At 39.2% G+C, this 17062-nt stretch overlaps 1 protein-coding gene across 4 annotated transcripts in view; it reads left to right on the forward strand.

Annotated features, from left to right (window-relative positions):
- Elovl6 (ELOVL fatty acid elongase 6) overlaps positions 1-17062 on the forward strand; it is a 119936-nt gene that overhangs the window by 22814 nt on the left and 80060 nt on the right. The window contains exon 2 of one of the 4 annotated variants that reach the window (XM_058583775.1): positions 7260-7343. The exons of the other annotated variants lie outside the window; for them this stretch is intronic. The gene's annotated coding sequence lies outside the window, so the exon portion shown is untranslated. The remainder of the gene's footprint in view (positions 1-7259; positions 7344-17062) is intronic. 4 annotated transcript variants of the gene reach the window in all.

Genomic DNA, 17062 nt, shown 5'->3' on the forward strand with positions numbered 1-17062 from the left:
ACTGAATCTGAAATTTCATACTAATAATAAAAGAAAGAACTTCTTTAAATGGCCAGAATACTTGTCTGCTCTTAAAAGTCCTCAGAAAGTTTTATAGTCATTAGTGCAGCCTTAAACATGGAGGTAGACTTTCTGTTCTTTTCTCTCTGAAAAAAATAAGAGAACTCTACATATTTTTAAAATGACATATGTGAGCTATTTGTCTGTTCTTGACAAAGATCAGTTGTAGTCAGGAGTATGCTGATGGAAATGCTTCCCCCCTGCCAAAACCCCCCAAAAAACCCTTTAGTAGACCTTTATATAACCATTACAATTTTATTATAGAAGAATATTTTAACAGAAAATGAACACCGAACATGGCTAAGGGGAAAAAAATCTACGTGCCAAACAGCATGTATACTACAGGGCCAATTTGTAAAACACAAATACACGTGTATGTGAATGCAAACAAGGGTTTTTTTTGTTCTTGTTTTTGCTTTTGTAAAGAGTTTTACACGGTGTACCAAAATTCTAATTGTGAAATCTTTTTAAGATGGGATTAATTTTTACTTTGGGCAACTAAAGCGTGTCTTGAAACACCTAATACTGTTTCTCTTGGAGAGGATTCAGGTGCTTTGGCCTCAAGCAGCAGTACATGTTTGGGCTGTGCCATCTGTTCTTGAGTCAGGTCAGCAGGTAACCATTGAGTGATCAGAGTGAGCCTGCTGTCAAGTGGGAGACAGGCAAGAAGACAGAAGTAGAAGGCAGTGTCCTTCCATTGGCTGTCAGACTGTCTGTAAATATTTTCACATATTTGAATTACAATCCATTCAGAAAAGCAAATGTATTTGCAAAATATAGTGTGTTAGTCAGCTTTTCATCACTGTGACAGAATGCCTGAGAAAAACAATGTAAAGGAGGAAAGATTTATTTGGCTCATGATTTTAGAGGTTTCAGTCCATGGTTGGCTGGCTCCGCTGCTCATGGCCAGAGGGCATGGTGGAGGATAGCTGCTCAGTTCATGGAAGCAGAAAGAGAGAGGAGAGTAAAAAGGGAGAAGGGACTGGGAACACGACAAGATATACTGTTACTGAGGGGTTCCTGGACAGGGGGACTTCAACTCAGGGCTAGTGGGATCCTTGGAAAATGGGACAGGAAAGAGTTTCAGCGTGTGCCAGATCCTTAGCTGTAATGGTCTGCACTGTATGCTCAGTGGATAATACTGGAAAGTCCCCTAGGTTATAGGCTTCTTAAAATATCTCTCTCTTGCTTAATCTCTTTACTAGTTGGCTAGTTAACATTGCATAAGGCAATTACTATAGTGAGTAAATTTTTTCATAACTCCAAGATTTATACATTTACCAGAAATTTGGGGGTGACAGGCCTGGAAGGGTATGTGGAAGCTTAAATTATAAACTTTATTTCCTCCTCCTTCCTTTATATTTTATTTCTTTCATTCTACCTCATACCCTTCCAGGGCACGTCCCCAGTGACCTGTTTCCTCTAACTAAGTTGGATGGGTAGTGAACTAAGTAGTGAACAGTTTCTAATACCTCCCAATAATGACATCCAATGATGAATCCATCAGATTAATCCATTGATGAGATAAGAGCTAGTATGATCCAGTAACTTCCCCCAAAGCCTCACCTCTGAACATTACTGCTCTGGGGACCATGTCTTTAATATGTGAGCATTTGGGGGACATCCTGGATCTAAACCATAGAGTAAGATGTCATACAACACAGCAAGTACTCGAGTGCTGGAATATAGGAATCATGGTATCTCAGAAAGGAAAATCACTGTGTACCGAGCTGTTTAGAAAGAGTTTATCAAGAGGCAGGGACCTTGAGCTTAGAGTTGGATTAACAAAAAAGGGTCAGGGAGATTACTTTCAAGGCAGCACCAACAGACAATTGCCATGTCCTCCAGTGCGCTCACATCCGCAGGGGCCAACCACACTGAGGTGAAGAGGCGGCATTGTTCAGTTGCTCTCTGGCAGCCAGGGCCAAAGAAGAAACACAGAATTGAAGAGTTCTTGTTATCTGAAAAGAAAGGCAGTGCCTAATTATTGTTCAAGAGAGTCAGATGCTGTTTCTGGCAGTAAATTAAGTACAAACCAAGGTCTTAGACCAAAGTCCAGCAACCTTTGGGGGAAAGTCAGAGATAAAATTAATGTCAAAAACCACTACAGTCCAGGGCTAAATTGACGTGGCCTGAGTAACCTTCCAGTGATCTCACTTGATAGCAGGCTGGAAGTTACGGTGCCTGAGAGAGAATATGATGCTGATAGTATGTTTGTTCCCTGAAGATCAGTTCGGAGCCGGGACAGGAAAGGGTTTCAGCATGTGCCAGATCTTTAGCTGCAATGGTAAAGCTGAAGTGCAGCCTGTCCTCACCTGTGTGAGCTGGGCATGCCCTCTCATTCCTGCCCACTCTGTTTTTCTTGCAGCTTGTGTTGATAAGCTGTCACAGGAGAACTGGAGTTCTGTCACCAATAGAGGAGGAGGCCAGGTGTGTTGAAAACAGGATCGTGGGTTAATGATTTATTGGAATGGAGAGAAGTGATAATTGGTCTTCTTGGTTGGAGAAGACTATCCCTCCTTCCCAACTTTCCCAAACAGGGCCAACAGGTACAGGCAAAGGGTGTAGGATCATCCTTGGGAATTATTCTTCTGGATCCTTTCCATTAAATGGGTAAACATTTGGTCATTCAAAGTGGGTGTTAGCCTGATGATTTCCACATAACCTTCTTTCATAACCCTCCTGATAATCCCGATAGGAATGCATTATCATTGTTATCCTAGAGGGGCCTAAGCCTAAAGCAGTGATTAGTTTCCCTCTGCCTCCCAGGAAGTGTGTGATTTGTTTGCCATGGGGCCGGAGACTGGGTGCCAAGCTCCCCTCTGCCCACCGCAGCACCACACCTGTGTGAGCTGGGCAGGCCCTCTCATTCCTGCCCACTCTGTTTCTTGCAGCACTGATATTTGATAAACATTAGTAGCTGACTGGAGCATCAGCTTGGCTGGATTGAGTTTTCTTTGGGGTGCTTGTGGGGAATCACATTGGGCACATGAGTTCAGGAGCTAGTCTGAGGAATTGGTGTGGATCTGGTAAACAGGAAGGAGCCATGTGAACTTGGTTGGTGGAAATGACTTCCTTTTCCATTATCCCGAAGAATGTTTAGGATGACCTGTACAAAACTGTCATCGTTACTTAACTGTTTTGGCCTATGAAATGGCATTACTTGTAGTTCCACTAGAACAGGTTCCCTCATACTGTTTTCATCACACTTTGTATCTGCTTTTATGTGAAGGATAATGGAGAGGACTGCCTTCCTGAGTCTGCTTCTGCTTGTGGACATCAAATAATCTATTCTGCTTGTGCAGCTAATCAGAAGCAATTCTCTTTTTGCAGAAAAGAAGTCAAAAAAACCAGCCTGTGAGCTTGTTTGGGTAGCCATTACACACAGAAAGGCCACTAAAGCACTGCATTTAAGAAATCCTTCCATCAGAAAGGAGCAGCTTACCTACCTGCCGCCATCTGTCCTTCTGCAAACCCTCATGGTACCTGCTGGCAGGATTGTTATGGAGGTTGAGTTATGTGAAAATGGCTACTTGGTGCCTTGTTCAGAATTCCCATTGTATACATGCTCTTTTCCATTTCTGAGATGACCATGGCCTCTTCTTTCTTTACCCTAATCTTTTGTTATGTTTTGTTTTATTTTGTTTTGGTACCAGGGATGGAACCCAAGGGCGCTTAATCACTGAGCCACATCCCCAGTCCTTTTTCATTTTTTTATTTTTTATTTTGAGAGACAGGGTCTCACCAAGTTGCTTACAGCCTCATTAAATTGCTGGGGCTGGCTTTGAGCTTGTGATCCTCTTGCCTTAGCCTCCTGAGCTGCTGGGATTACAGGTGTGCACCAACACTCCTGGCTCCCTTACCCAGATCTTGTCATCACGGAAGCAGAGGATTAAATTAAAGTCTGGGACCTTTGGCTTCAGACTCAAGAGTTCTACCTTTGCCCCAGTAGCTTGGTGAACTTGAGCATATTCATTAACCTCTCTGGTTCTCCATTTCTCAGGGTGAAATTAGGATCATCACACTGGGCTGTGATTAGGATTACAATAGTTAAGGTGTGTCATTGACTTTCAAAGTGCCTGGCACTTTATAAGCTCTCCATAAATGGTAGCTTTTTCTAATATGAATTTAGTGTTGCCTTGCTTTCAGCATAACAATAATTCCTACTCAACAATAATTCTTTTTAATTTCTTGTTAAGCATTTGGAAGTACCACATCATAAACGTTTTCATTGCTGCCAAAGTGCCTATCACAATGACTCATTTCCCAGCTTGATATGGAAGATTCTAGTGGTATGACCTCAACTCACCATTCTGATCTAAATAATTAGTTCTTCCTTTTCTCTCTGTATAGCTTATGACTCTGGCAGGTTGAACTACTACTAGATTTTCACCTATCTTTGAAACCAACTCAATGTTACCACGTTTTGAGGCTTTCTAAATAGCTTTGATCTTTTCCTTTGACCTCTTCAATTTATTTTTCTTGTTTGACCCTGGTGATTTTTTTTGTCACAATAAAGGCAGTTATGACTAGCATTTTAGCGGTTTATAGATTATGACTTTTTGTACTCTTGATAAGACTTGGCCTTCTTCCAACCTGGCTACAGTAGGCAGTCAGTATTTGCAGAACTTAATTTACTCAATTTGACAAATGTTTACTGAGGTCCCAGTGTTTACCAAACACAATGCTAGGGAGAAGGCCCCTGTTCTCATAGACCAAATATGCCCCTGGGATAGAGACATTAAACAATGAAACAAGTACATTAAAAAAAATAATAATAATGTTAACTGTTGCTCTTCTATATAATGAAAATAAATTAACAAGGAGGTCAGAAAAGGTCTGTAAAGGTTTGGCCTCTTAGCAAATAGGAAGACCAGATCAAGCGACCCTAGGAACATCTGGGAGAAAAAGGATCCAGAGAAGACCCATCAGATGCAAAACCCTCATTAAATGAAATATGGCTCTGCACCAGAGAAGGCTTCTGCTTTTTTTTTTTTTTTTTTTTTCTCATTGTGGTTTCTATGCTATTTTTACCTGAATGATTTGTTTTGTTTTTGGTACTGGGGATTGAACTCAGGGGCATTCCACGACTGAGCCACATCCCCAGCCCTATTTTGTATTTTATTTAGAGACAGGGTCTCACTGTTTTGTTAGTGTCTCACTTTTGCTGCAGCTGGCTTTGAACTCATGATCCTCCTGCCTCAGCCTCCAGAGCAGCTGGGAATAAAGATGCGTGGCATTGTGTCTGACTGAATGATTTGTTTTTGTTCATTGATAGAGTACCTGGTTTTTCTTGTATGTCTTGAATTCAGTACGATTAGTTTGCGTTCTGGTTCCGTTGCTTTTTGGTGACTGCAAGTAGGTTTCTTGTCTTGAATGAGAATCCCAGTAATAAGAATCTAAGTAAGAATGTATATCAAGTGCCTGCCTGTCATGTAGCAGAAGTTTAGTAAACTGTAGAATTTATTATACTGTATTTTGGTTGCCGTTGTAGTTTTCATCTTAAGTGTCCCTCAGAGGTCCACATGGTAAAGGGTCCCCAGCTTGGTGCTATTGAAAGGTAGTGGAAACATGAAGAAATGGGTCTAGTGAAGTTCTCCAGGTCATTCAGTAAAGAAGAAGCCCTTGAAGGTGACTAGAGGATGCTGGTCCCCTCCTCTTTCCATCAAGGAAGTGAGCAGTTTTTTCCTACCGTCTGCTTCTACCTTAATGGGCCACCAAAGCAATAGTGCCAATCAGTCATGGACTGAAATCTCTAAAACTGTGAGTGTACTTTGAATATGAGGTGTCCCCTTAAAAGCTCATGTGTTAGGCAATGTAGAAATGTTCTCAGGTGAAATGATAAGATTATGCAAGCTATTAAGGTTATTGCTGGATTAATCCATATGATAGACGATTTCTTTGGTGGGGGGCGTATACTGGAGATTGACATCCCCAGCCGTTTTTATTTTGGAATGGGGTTTTGGCTGAATTGCAGAGGCTGGCCTTGAACTTGCGAGTCCTCCGGCCTCAGCCTTCCTAGTCTGTGGGAGTATAGGCATGTGCCACCTTTCCCTGATAAGTGGATGAGTAGTTTGAATAAACCATTGGGTGAAAACTGTAGGTGGGTGGGGCTTGCCTGGAGGAAGTAGGTCACGGGGAGCATGTCTTTAGGGATTATATCTTGTCTGTCACTCTCTCTCACTCTCTTCCTTCTCTGCTGCCATGAGGGGATCAGCTCTCCTCTACCAGCCCTTCCACGTATTCTGCTTCAACTTGGGCTCAGAGCTGTGGAGCCAGATGACCCACAGACTAACCTCTGAAACCATGAGCCCAAAATAAACTCCTCCTTTAAGTTGTTCTTGGCAGGTTTTTGGACACAGTGATGGGAAGCTGACTAATACACAAAAGTAACCGTTTCTCTTTAGAAGTTTTATTATCTTAATTATTTGTTATAGTGTCAGAAAGCTGACTAATACCCTAAAATATGTTACTAACGATGTATTATAAATCTAGCTTTTCAGATTGGGTTTCTGTATGATTGCACTGTCTTCCGTTTGTTTGTTGATTTAATCTTAACAAAGTTGGAGAGTTTCCATCTTAACAAAGCAAGATTCTCTCCAGGTAGAAAGAGGCACAGCAAGTCGAAAGGAGCTGGCAGCTCCCCATTCTCTCCCCAGAATCCCAGCCTCAGCCCTCTCCAGGGTGCTGCTTTGATGAGGCAAGTATAGTGATAGAAATTATAATGTGTTAAACGAGCTGGAGAAACTGCCAGTAGATGTTTTCTTAACCAAAATATAACTCAATTTGTCTTCAGTCCAGACAGAAGCCTTTCAGGATCTCTTGTTATATTTGCTGCAGGAAAAATGGCAACTTTCACTTTCTAGGAGAAAAAAAAAAAAATATATATATATATACATTCATCCAAAATGTGTATATTTGGCAAAATGGCTCAGAACAGTCCCTTGAAATAGCCACATGAAAGTTTTCCTGAATCTGATTAAAATTAAGGGAGAATTTTGGTTGTCTGTTGCCTTTACGATTCTTTTGTGGAAAAATCTCTCAAAATCATTTGTTTGGTATTCTATTGTAAGCCTCATTTTGGTTTATTATTGACTGACTGATTGGTTATTTGTTTATTTTCGTGGTACCGAAGATCCAACCGATCACTTAACCACTGAGCTCCACCGCAGCCCTTTTTATTTTTTGTTTCGAGACAGAGTCTTGCTAAGTTGCCATGGATGGTATGGTGATCCTCCTGCTCCAGTCTCCATTCAGCTGGGATTACAGGCATGCACCACCAGGTCTGGCTGTTGTTTTTTTTTTTCCCCCATTTTGTAAAAATGAAAAACATAGTGTAAAATTATGGCAAGGCATGCATTGACAATAGTGTTGAATGGTCTTCCAAACCATACCATTCCTTGGGGACAACAGGTGTACTTTTCCAGAGATAATACAATTATAAATATGGTTAACTCCTTATTCCAGGTAGTTGTGGAATAAGTCACACCTATAAAGTCACCACCAACACTGAATTCTCAAATACAGAGCCATTACACCTACGGGTCATTAAAGAGGTTTCTGAGAACCTCTAGTCACACCATTTTTGACATTTGATGAATATGTAACTTCGTTTAATGTGTGTTTCTGTTTAAAGACACCGTACCTTATTGTTTCTTTATAAACATTGAACTCACAGCCAAGAGCACTGTAACTCATGCCTGAACACAGCTTCTTTAACATTTTTTCCATGAGGCATGTGATAGCCTTCTCGTGCTTAGGAATGCAGATGGTACTTCACTAAGCTTTCAGGGCCATTTTAAATGGTGCATTGCCAACAAAATGCACAAAAATGGGAAAGATACGGCATTAAGTAAGGCCATGAAAACGACACCTGCTTATAGTGAGCTTGAGTATTGTTTATTGCAACAAGAGGCAGAGTGTTGCCTTGTTCTGCCTCAGCTGGGAACATGTCTGTAAGGTGACTCCCATATTTTTGACAGATTTTATTGAATTGGGGGTGACAGATTTTAGTGAATAGGAAAATTTGCAAATACAGATACAGTAAATAATAATGAGGATCTGTTGTGTATAGTATTTTTTTCTCAATTAAGAACAAATGGAGCTGGGTGCTATAGCTCATGCCTGTAATCTCAGCTGCTCTGGAGGCTGAGGCAAGAGGATCACATTCAAAGCCAGCCTCAGCAACTGCGAGGCACTAAGCAACTCAGTGAGACCTCTCTAAATAAAATATAAAAAGGGCGGGGGATGTGTCTCAGTGGTTAAGCGCACCCTGGACTCAATCCCTGGTATATAAAAAAAAAGAACAAATGGTAGCAGGTTATACTGATGATGTTCTGTATTTTTCTCTCTTTAGTACATCCTAAGAGATATATAGACTCACACATTTATTCATTTCAGTAAAGAAGCTTCTGATTTCTATTTTGTTCTTAAAAAGACTGCATATTCCATTAGATGGGCATTTATGTTGTTTCCAATCTTGTGTTATTGCAGATAATATATATGTGTGTATCTGTCAGCATATAGATGATATTGAATTGGAAATGTTGGTAGATATTGTCAAACTGCCCTCCATAATGGCTGTATATTACACATTCTCTACCACCATTACAAGAAGGGATAGCTCTCTTTCCCATAGCACCCATTGCTAGTTGCATTGGATGGGAACTTGAATTCTCTGTTATTGGTGTTGAGGTCCCCTGTTGAAGGAACCCATAAGCACAAGAATCCACTGAACAGAAAAGCAAGGGTTAAAACCTCAAAGGAGTCTGTGATATTGGGTGTCCTTCCCTCTCTTGACCTGTTTCCTAACCCTTATCTTCACAGTTGAAAGTGGTCAGTGCTTCACATGAAGGGTTTTGTCATTTCTCTTTCTAGTTAAACTTTCTAGAAAATGGAGTGCCTGGAAAATCAGGGTACACTGTAACAACATATGGGCAACATGTTTTGGGTATTTAATTGTTGAAATAGCCTAGAGAGAATAACTTTTAAAAATTTCAGCTAACTCCCGAGCTTTACTACTGTGAAGTTTATGTTAGTCGAGGCTTATAAAGTGCTACAGCCTATGCAAATTGTTTATTGTTTTTAATCCTGGACTTCATGAAACTTACATTTCAGTAGCAAGAAGTAGACCATAAGCCAACAAAACATACAGCATACATATTTGTAGTTTATGTATTGGTTCGTCTGATGGTGATTTATCCTAATGAGAAGGACTGCCCAGGAAGAAGGGGGTGAAATTGAAAGGTATGGTTTTTTAGGGTCGTTAGGGAAGATAATATTTGAATTAAAAACTATAAGACAGTGAAGGTTGGCTGTATGGGTTTTGAAATTAGAGGCTCAAGGAAAGGCTAGTGAGAAGCCCCTTCGGGAAGGAGCGAATTTGACAAGGAGAGAGGGTTTCAGGAGTGAGGGGACAAGTAGAAGAACAGGCTAAGATAAAGAGTTGAAATAGTTCATTTAGCACAAGATTTTCAAACTTGGTCCATGTCAGAGTATTGTGGAGATGGAACAATGGACAGTCATATGTATTCTTGGTGGGACGATCAATGGCTACAGTCATTGGGAAACGGAATGGCAATATCTATCTTCCCTCTTTACATATTTGTACAGAAAGATGTGGGTGCTGAGAATGTTCTTTGCAGCATAGTTTGCAATAGTAAATGATCAAAGGCAGTCTAAATACTTCCCTGGGGACAACTAGTATAATAAAGTGTGTCACATTCAAACCATGGAATAATATGTAATTATTGTTAAAAATGAGGTCATATTCTAGTCTATGTTATGGAAGGAGCCCCAAGATACATTGTTAAGGTGAGATAAGTCAAAGTGCTTTTTTTTTTTTATTGGTGCATTATAATCATACATGATAGTGGGATTCATTATGCCATAGTTGTACATGCACGTAACATAATTTGATCAATCTCATTCTCCAGTACTTTCTCTTTTGCTCCCCACTTTCCTCCTCAGATCCTCTTATTCTGCTCTATCAATCTCCCTTCTATTATTGTTGTTTTAATTAGTGTGTTATAATAATAATATGTGTGTGGATTCATAGTGGTATACTCCTACACGAACATAGCATAATTTGATAGATTGATTTCCCCAGCACTTCCCTATGTCCCCCCCAGACCCAAGCTGGTTCCATTATTTGGCTAACATGAATTACAGTACTGTAAACATTGGTGTGCTTGTATCACTATAGTATGCTAGTTTTAGAACCTCTGGATAAATACCACGCACGAGTGGGATAACTGGATCATGTGGTAGTTTTATTACTAGTCTTTTGAGGAATCTCCGTACTGCTTTTCAAAGTGTATTGTACTAACTTACAGTCCCACCAACAATGTATAAGTATACTTTTTCCCCCTGTATTCTCACCAGCAATTATTATTTGTATTTCATGATGATTTTTTTTTAAAGACTTTAAATTTTACTTAAGAGTTTTCCTTTAGATGCCACAGTTTCTAATGTTAAAAGAGGTATTAAAAATGCATGAAAAAGGGCTGGGGGTGTGGCTCAAGCGGTAGCGCGCTCGCCTGGCATGCACAGGGCGCTGGGTTCGATCCTCAGCACCACATAAAAAATAAAATAAAGATGTTGTGTCCACCGAAAACTAAAAAGTAAATATTAAAAAATTCTCTCTTTAAAAAAAATGCATGAAAAGGATAAATAATTATAAATAACTCAAAGGTACAGGCATGAATAAAAAGTTAACAGCAAAGAGAATTTCTCTTAACTATTTTTTCCCACAGTCATATGTGAAAAGATGCTTAAATATATTCACAACTGAAGAAATAGAAGAAAATAGCAGTGAGATACCACTTTCATTTTTTGGATTTTAAGACAAAATTTTTGAGCAATCTCAGTTATTTGAAGGAAATATGCTATTGGTAGAAGTGTGAATTTCTGTACTTTTTGAAGTCTTTGGAAGGCAATTTTGCATTCTCTGTTGATTGATAAAAATGCCAAAATCTTATGTGTTAATGTGGAAAGATTTCAGAAATTCATCTTTTGCAAGTAAAAGACATCAAAACTCACAGTAGTATTTAAAATATGACTTTTAAGAAGTATATGCATTTATCAATGTACACAAATATATGTAAAAATCTGAGACATAGAATTAGGAGCCAGGAAAGAGATGGGCTTTATTTTATACTTCCCTATATTACTTGATTTTTTAAAAAAAATGTGTGCATATTTTTATAATAAAAATGAAAACCTCACTAACTTAAATTGAAAAACAATTATTTTTCTACTTCACTTAAGTGACCAAATATTCTATTGCTCTCACATATGTTATTGACTGACAATGTCAATACTCCAGTCACTAGTATTGACAGTTCCATGACACGGGCTGGGGATATAGCTCATTTAGTAGAGTGCTTGCCTCTCATGCACAAGGCCCTGAGTTCAATTCCCAGCACCACATACACAAAAAAGTTCCATGACATATTTTATCTTTTATATGTCCAGGTAACTAGACATATACGTCATTTTATAGACATATATTTTATCTTTTATATGTCCATGTGACATACACTCCATAAAAGTTTGTTGACTAAATACATAAAGGAAAAAGTCTTTTTCAAAAAATGTCCAATATTCCAAGCTACTACCATGCTGTCAGGTACATAATTACTGTTTCAGTTTTCCCAAATGAAAGAGAGGAAATACTGTGCAAATCACAAAGTAAGCTTACAAGTGATTAAAACAGTGATTAAAGTAAAACAGCTGTGCCAAGTGAGTTCAGTGTTCAAATTGAATGAAGCTAGCATTTTGTGAGTCATGACTATTTGTTTAGCTTAGTAGATTATCCAACTTCCTGGCTGCTTGTTGGAGAATGGTAGTTACATTTCCCCTGGTTCTTGATGGATTGCTGCACACTGAGATACAGGAAAATGTTAATGAGTATGGAGTTTTTTCTCCTAAGAGCTGTGTTCCTGGATCAGTCAACCAAGCATGGTTGAGGAAATGTGTAGACTGATCCCACAAATGCAAAAAAAAAAAAAAAAAAATCCACTATGTAGTTATACAAACTGTTTCCGGGGAGAGGGATGAACATGAAAGATAGACCACTTTCATAATATACACTGGAATCGAGATGGGTACTATGATAGAATTTTTGTTAATAATGTAATATATTCAACGCACTAAATCTTAAATAACTATGATTTTCTTAAACTGTATGTTAAAACATAATTAACTGGCTAAGTAGCAGTTTTTAGTGTATTATACCCATGAACTTGTTTACCTTTGTGTTTAAATAGTAACTGAATATCGAATAGCTATTTAAATGTATTTGATTAATCTTTCCCGTTCCTAGAAAAGGATTTGAGATGCCAAATATTAAATACTGATCTCTAGTCCATTCTCACCTTCATGAATATGTATTTCCTTTAAGAATTTACTTAGTATAATGAAACAAAGTATCATTTAGCCAATTTCAGCACCCTTAGCTCAGGTGTTTTTATACCCAACATTGCAAATACTATCATTCCATTACATGGTGGAGCTCAGTAAATGTATATTAAATTGCTGCCAGTTTTTTCTTAAGGAAAGATAAATTTCTTAGAAAATATTTCACAGAGTATTCTGTTACTTCTTTCCCCACCCCTCCAGATACTATTTGGCATGTGGTCTGCTCAAAGTAGAATAACTACATATTTTTGCTCCACATGGCTTATACTAAATTAATCTCCTACTTTTAGCAATAGGTTGCAGAGGGAACAAGTGAAGTCTGTGGCAGTTTGACCACAGGGTGACAGGAGGTGTGAGCTGTGCTCTCACCTCTTCCTTCTCCTGGTCCTTGGCCTTGCCAAAGGACACCAGAGGTCATCAAGAAGCCTTGCCTTAGGTGGCCTCTCGCTCTTGAATCATTCTGTGCTCTAGATCTGCCCAACATGATAGATTCAAATGATGGTGTTCATAACAATGGTTACAAATCAATTTGGGGGCCATGGAAGAAAAAATATCTTTACCAGTCTTGCCATGGTTTCTTTAGCCACAAATGTCCAGGATGAGCCATCAATTGAAAGATTCTTTCTTTATTTTTATACACTTATTTTAGGAATAATTTTGGGCTTTCAGTGTGAGTGCTTTTTAGATTTCATGATATATTTTGTTGCAAGGCAGACCTTGATTAATCATACTTATTTTACTGAGGAAGTAGAAAGTAAAGTACTTAAAGAAACTAATTCAAACCTCCTGTCCCTTCTTTCCTGAAAAAGAAGCATGTTGTCTTGCTGCATATGGGACCTTTTATTTCTGTTAATGTATATTGGTAACATCTTACTTGGAGGCCAGTCGAGGGTGGAAATGTCTTGGGAAATCCCTTACCTTTCACTGTCTACTGTAGCAGTCCTTCAGGGAGAATCACATCCTAATTCTATGTCACTTGTTACCTAATCTTCTTCCCCACCACCCACCATTCCAAAAAACATTTAACTTCCAGAATAGTTAGACTTTACCAATCCTGGCAGGTGCAGTAACAACTATCAGTCCCTTCCATGTTCAGGGTGGCTCTGCTTGAATCTTTTCTAGTTCTTTCTCGCTGTCTCCTCCCCCCACCCTTCTGTCTTTTCCCATGTGTGTGTGTGTGTCCCCCCCCTTTTTTTTGGTACTGGGTGCTGGGGATTGAACCAGGGGCCTTGTGCCTGGGAGGCAAGCACTCTACCAACGGAGCTATATCCCCAGTTCCCTTGTCTCTTGAATATGAAGCCAAACAGGCATATTTGGAGGTCTGCCCAACCAGGCACTATTCCTAAGAGAATGTTAGTTAGTACCATGTCTCCTTTTAACACTTGCACTCTTGATCCTTCCTACCGTGCAGTAATTCCCACCTTGTAATTCCCTGGGATATTCTTAGAATCACCAATGTCAAGCCCTTGATATCTCTGGCAAGTGGGGATCCCAAGAGATGTGGTGAGAACTGGTGATTTAAGGAGATGTTAGATGGGCTGGGGATGTGGCTCAAGAGGTAGCGCGCTCGCCTGGCCTGAGTGTGGCCCTGGTTTGATCCTCAGCACCACATACAAACAAAGATGTTGTGTCCGCCGAAAACTAAAAAAAAAAATAAATATTAAAATTCTCTCTCTTTAAAAAAAAAAAAAAGAGAGAGATGTTAGAAATAAGGTTTGTCTGCCTAGTCCCTCAAGTGATACTGATTATTTTAAATGTACCTGGAATGTGTAACTACTGTATCATACTATATGGAGCTACCTGTATGTATGATCCAGATAACTTGTGTCTTTCTCACTATCTAGAAAGAATAAATCGTGTTAGAGTTAACTTTTCCAACAAACGTCAATAGCATAGTTAAATCCTGATATTTGTGATATGGTACAGATATTTAAACTTTAATTTTGTAAAATAAACAACTTGTAATAGAATATATTTAAGAATTTTTATAAGTTGAAAAATTATTTTGTTATTTCTGTTGTCAACAATGCACATCAATAAACTGATCAAGTGTAAGTCAGTTTGTATTGTATTGTGACTGATTAAAGTCATTGTGATTTCATTCTAGAAAACAATCATACTTTATAATCTGAACATTTTTAAGAATTAAAAGTTTTTATTTAATCATGGTTAATACGTATTTTAAAATTATGTTTTTATAGAAATTTAAATAGGCATTACCAGTTATGCCCCAAATTTGCTAAACATTTGTTGGGGTTAAGTCTTGAACATATGCTTAAAATATGTCACTCATTTAATTCTCAATGCTTCAAGGAATGTAAGATGGTATCATACTGATTTCAGGGGGCTCAGTCACAGAATCAATAGTTGTTAAAAGGGTGAGATTTGGACTTGGAACCCTCTTTCTGGAAAGTCCTGGTCCTTTCCTTTTCTGTCACATTTTTGTTGGGCTTTCCAGCATCCAGCACAACAGTTCTTCTCTAAGCTACTCACAAGCCAGAAGGAGTCCATGGTTAGAGTGGCACAGTGGAATCTTGTTCTCTATCTTGGTCATGACATGGCTGCTTCTCTTTCAAGTAGCCCCGTCATCATCTCGTCCCAGTGGAGACAAATTGTATAAAAGAGAAGTTGGCAGCTGATAAGAAGTTCTGACCGTTTGAATTTGGTGACAGTGATAACAAAAAATAACTCATCTGGGCATGGTGGGGCACACCTGTAATCCCAGCTACTTGGGAGGCTGAGGCAGGAGGATCACAAGTTTGGGCTAGGCTGGACAATTTAGTAAGACCCTGTCTCAAAATAAAAATAAAAAGGACCAAGGATATAGCTCAGTGGGAGTGCCCCTGGGAGAGACTTTTGGAAGAATTAAGTCACATGTTAAACTTTATGTTAAGTAATATCAGCTGGGCAGGGTGGCATACACCTATAATCCCAGTAGCTCGGGAGGCTGAGGCAGGAGGATTTTGAGTTCAAAGCTAGCCTCAGCAAAAGCGAGGTGCTAAGCGACTCAGTGAGACTGTGTCTCTAAATACAATACAAAATAGGGCTGGGGATATAGCTCAGTGGTTGAGGATCACTGAGTTCAACCCCGAGTAGGGAAGGAAGGAAGGAAGGAAGGAAATAATATGACCAAAACCTTTTCAAATTTCTTAATTTTATGAAGTAAAAAATATTTTCAAATTTCTTAACTTTATGAAGTAAAAGAAAAATTGCTGTTCAAGAGGCAAAGCTGTGCCTTGGTATAAAACTGAGGTAAAGAATGCTGTCAGGTCAGTGGGGACAGCTAAGCCTTGTAAATCTGCTTACATTTGCATTAAGAAATCACAAAGTAAGAAACAGCCCTTTATTCCATCTCTGGAGTTATTTCAGGAATGGCCTTGGAAAGTTCAGTGGATCTAGCTTTAAACAAAGATCAGTTAGCTGTGTTTAAATATGTAAAACCACAGCTAAAATTTTGAGATTATACTTGCTCATTTCCTTATTTGTACTGGAGCATGAAGTTCAAAATTTTTAATTTGTAGGATGCCTGGCAGCAAACTATTTTAAGGATGGGATTTACATGGAGGATAAAATGCATGAACAGTTAATGAGTCCTTTTTTTTTTTTTTTTTTTTTGTGATACTAGGGATTGAACCCAGGGATATTCTACCATTGAACTATATCCCCAGCCATTTTTATTTTGAGACAAAGTGTTATGGTTTGAGGATGGAGTGTCGCCACAGACTCAAGTATTGGAAAGTTTGGTCCCCAGTGCAGCAATGTTCAGAAGTGGGACTTTTAGAAAATGATAAGATCATGAGGACTCTGGCCTTATCAGTGAATTTTAATGTATTAATCATTTAAATGGATTATTGGGAGCTGATGGAAACGTAGGCAGTGGAGCATGACTGGTCACTGGGGGCATGCTGTGGAAGTGTATTTCTTGTCCCTGGCCCCTTCCACACATGCTCTCCCTCTCTGCTTCTGGGCTGCCATGAGCTGAGCAACTTTCCTTCACCACACCCTCCCACCATGATGTTTTCCTTCACCTCAGGCCCCAAACAGTGGAATCAGCTGACCAAGAACTAAGACCCTCTGAAAGCTGCACCAACACAAACCTTTCCTCCTTTAAGTTGTTCACGTTAGATATTTTGGTCACGTCAATGAAAAACTGACCGACACACAAGGTCTTGCCAAGGTGCCGAGGCTGGCCTCAAACTTGGCTCTCAGGCTGCTTCTGCTTCCTAAGCAGCTGGGATTACTGGTGTGTTGTAGCTCAGTTAATAAATCTTAAAGGAACATTGGTTACACTTTATTTTCTTTGCATGGCACTTTTCACCTAACTATCCTTGTGTATGTTTATCAGTGAGTGACTATCTCTGTAACTGGCAATTTTTAAGCTGTTCCTATCTATTAAATTATGTCACTATTAAAGTGTAAAGCATTGAAAAGAGATAGATAGGTGGTAAAAAAAAATGTCATTATATTAAGATAAATAGGTTTGGCTGGAGTGGTAGTGCATGCTTGTAATGCCAGTGGATGGGGAGGCTGAGGAAGGAGGATCTCAAGTTCAAAACCAGCCTCAGCCATTTGGAGAGACCCT

This window comes from Marmota monax, unplaced genomic scaffold (genome assembly GCF_021218885.2).
Source record: "Marmota monax isolate L192 unplaced genomic scaffold, Marmota_monax_Labrador192_F-V1.1 WCK01_AAM20220418_F8-fsc00002, whole genome shotgun sequence".
In the NCBI taxonomy this organism is placed as follows: domain Eukaryota; kingdom Metazoa; phylum Chordata; class Mammalia; order Rodentia; family Sciuridae; genus Marmota; species Marmota monax.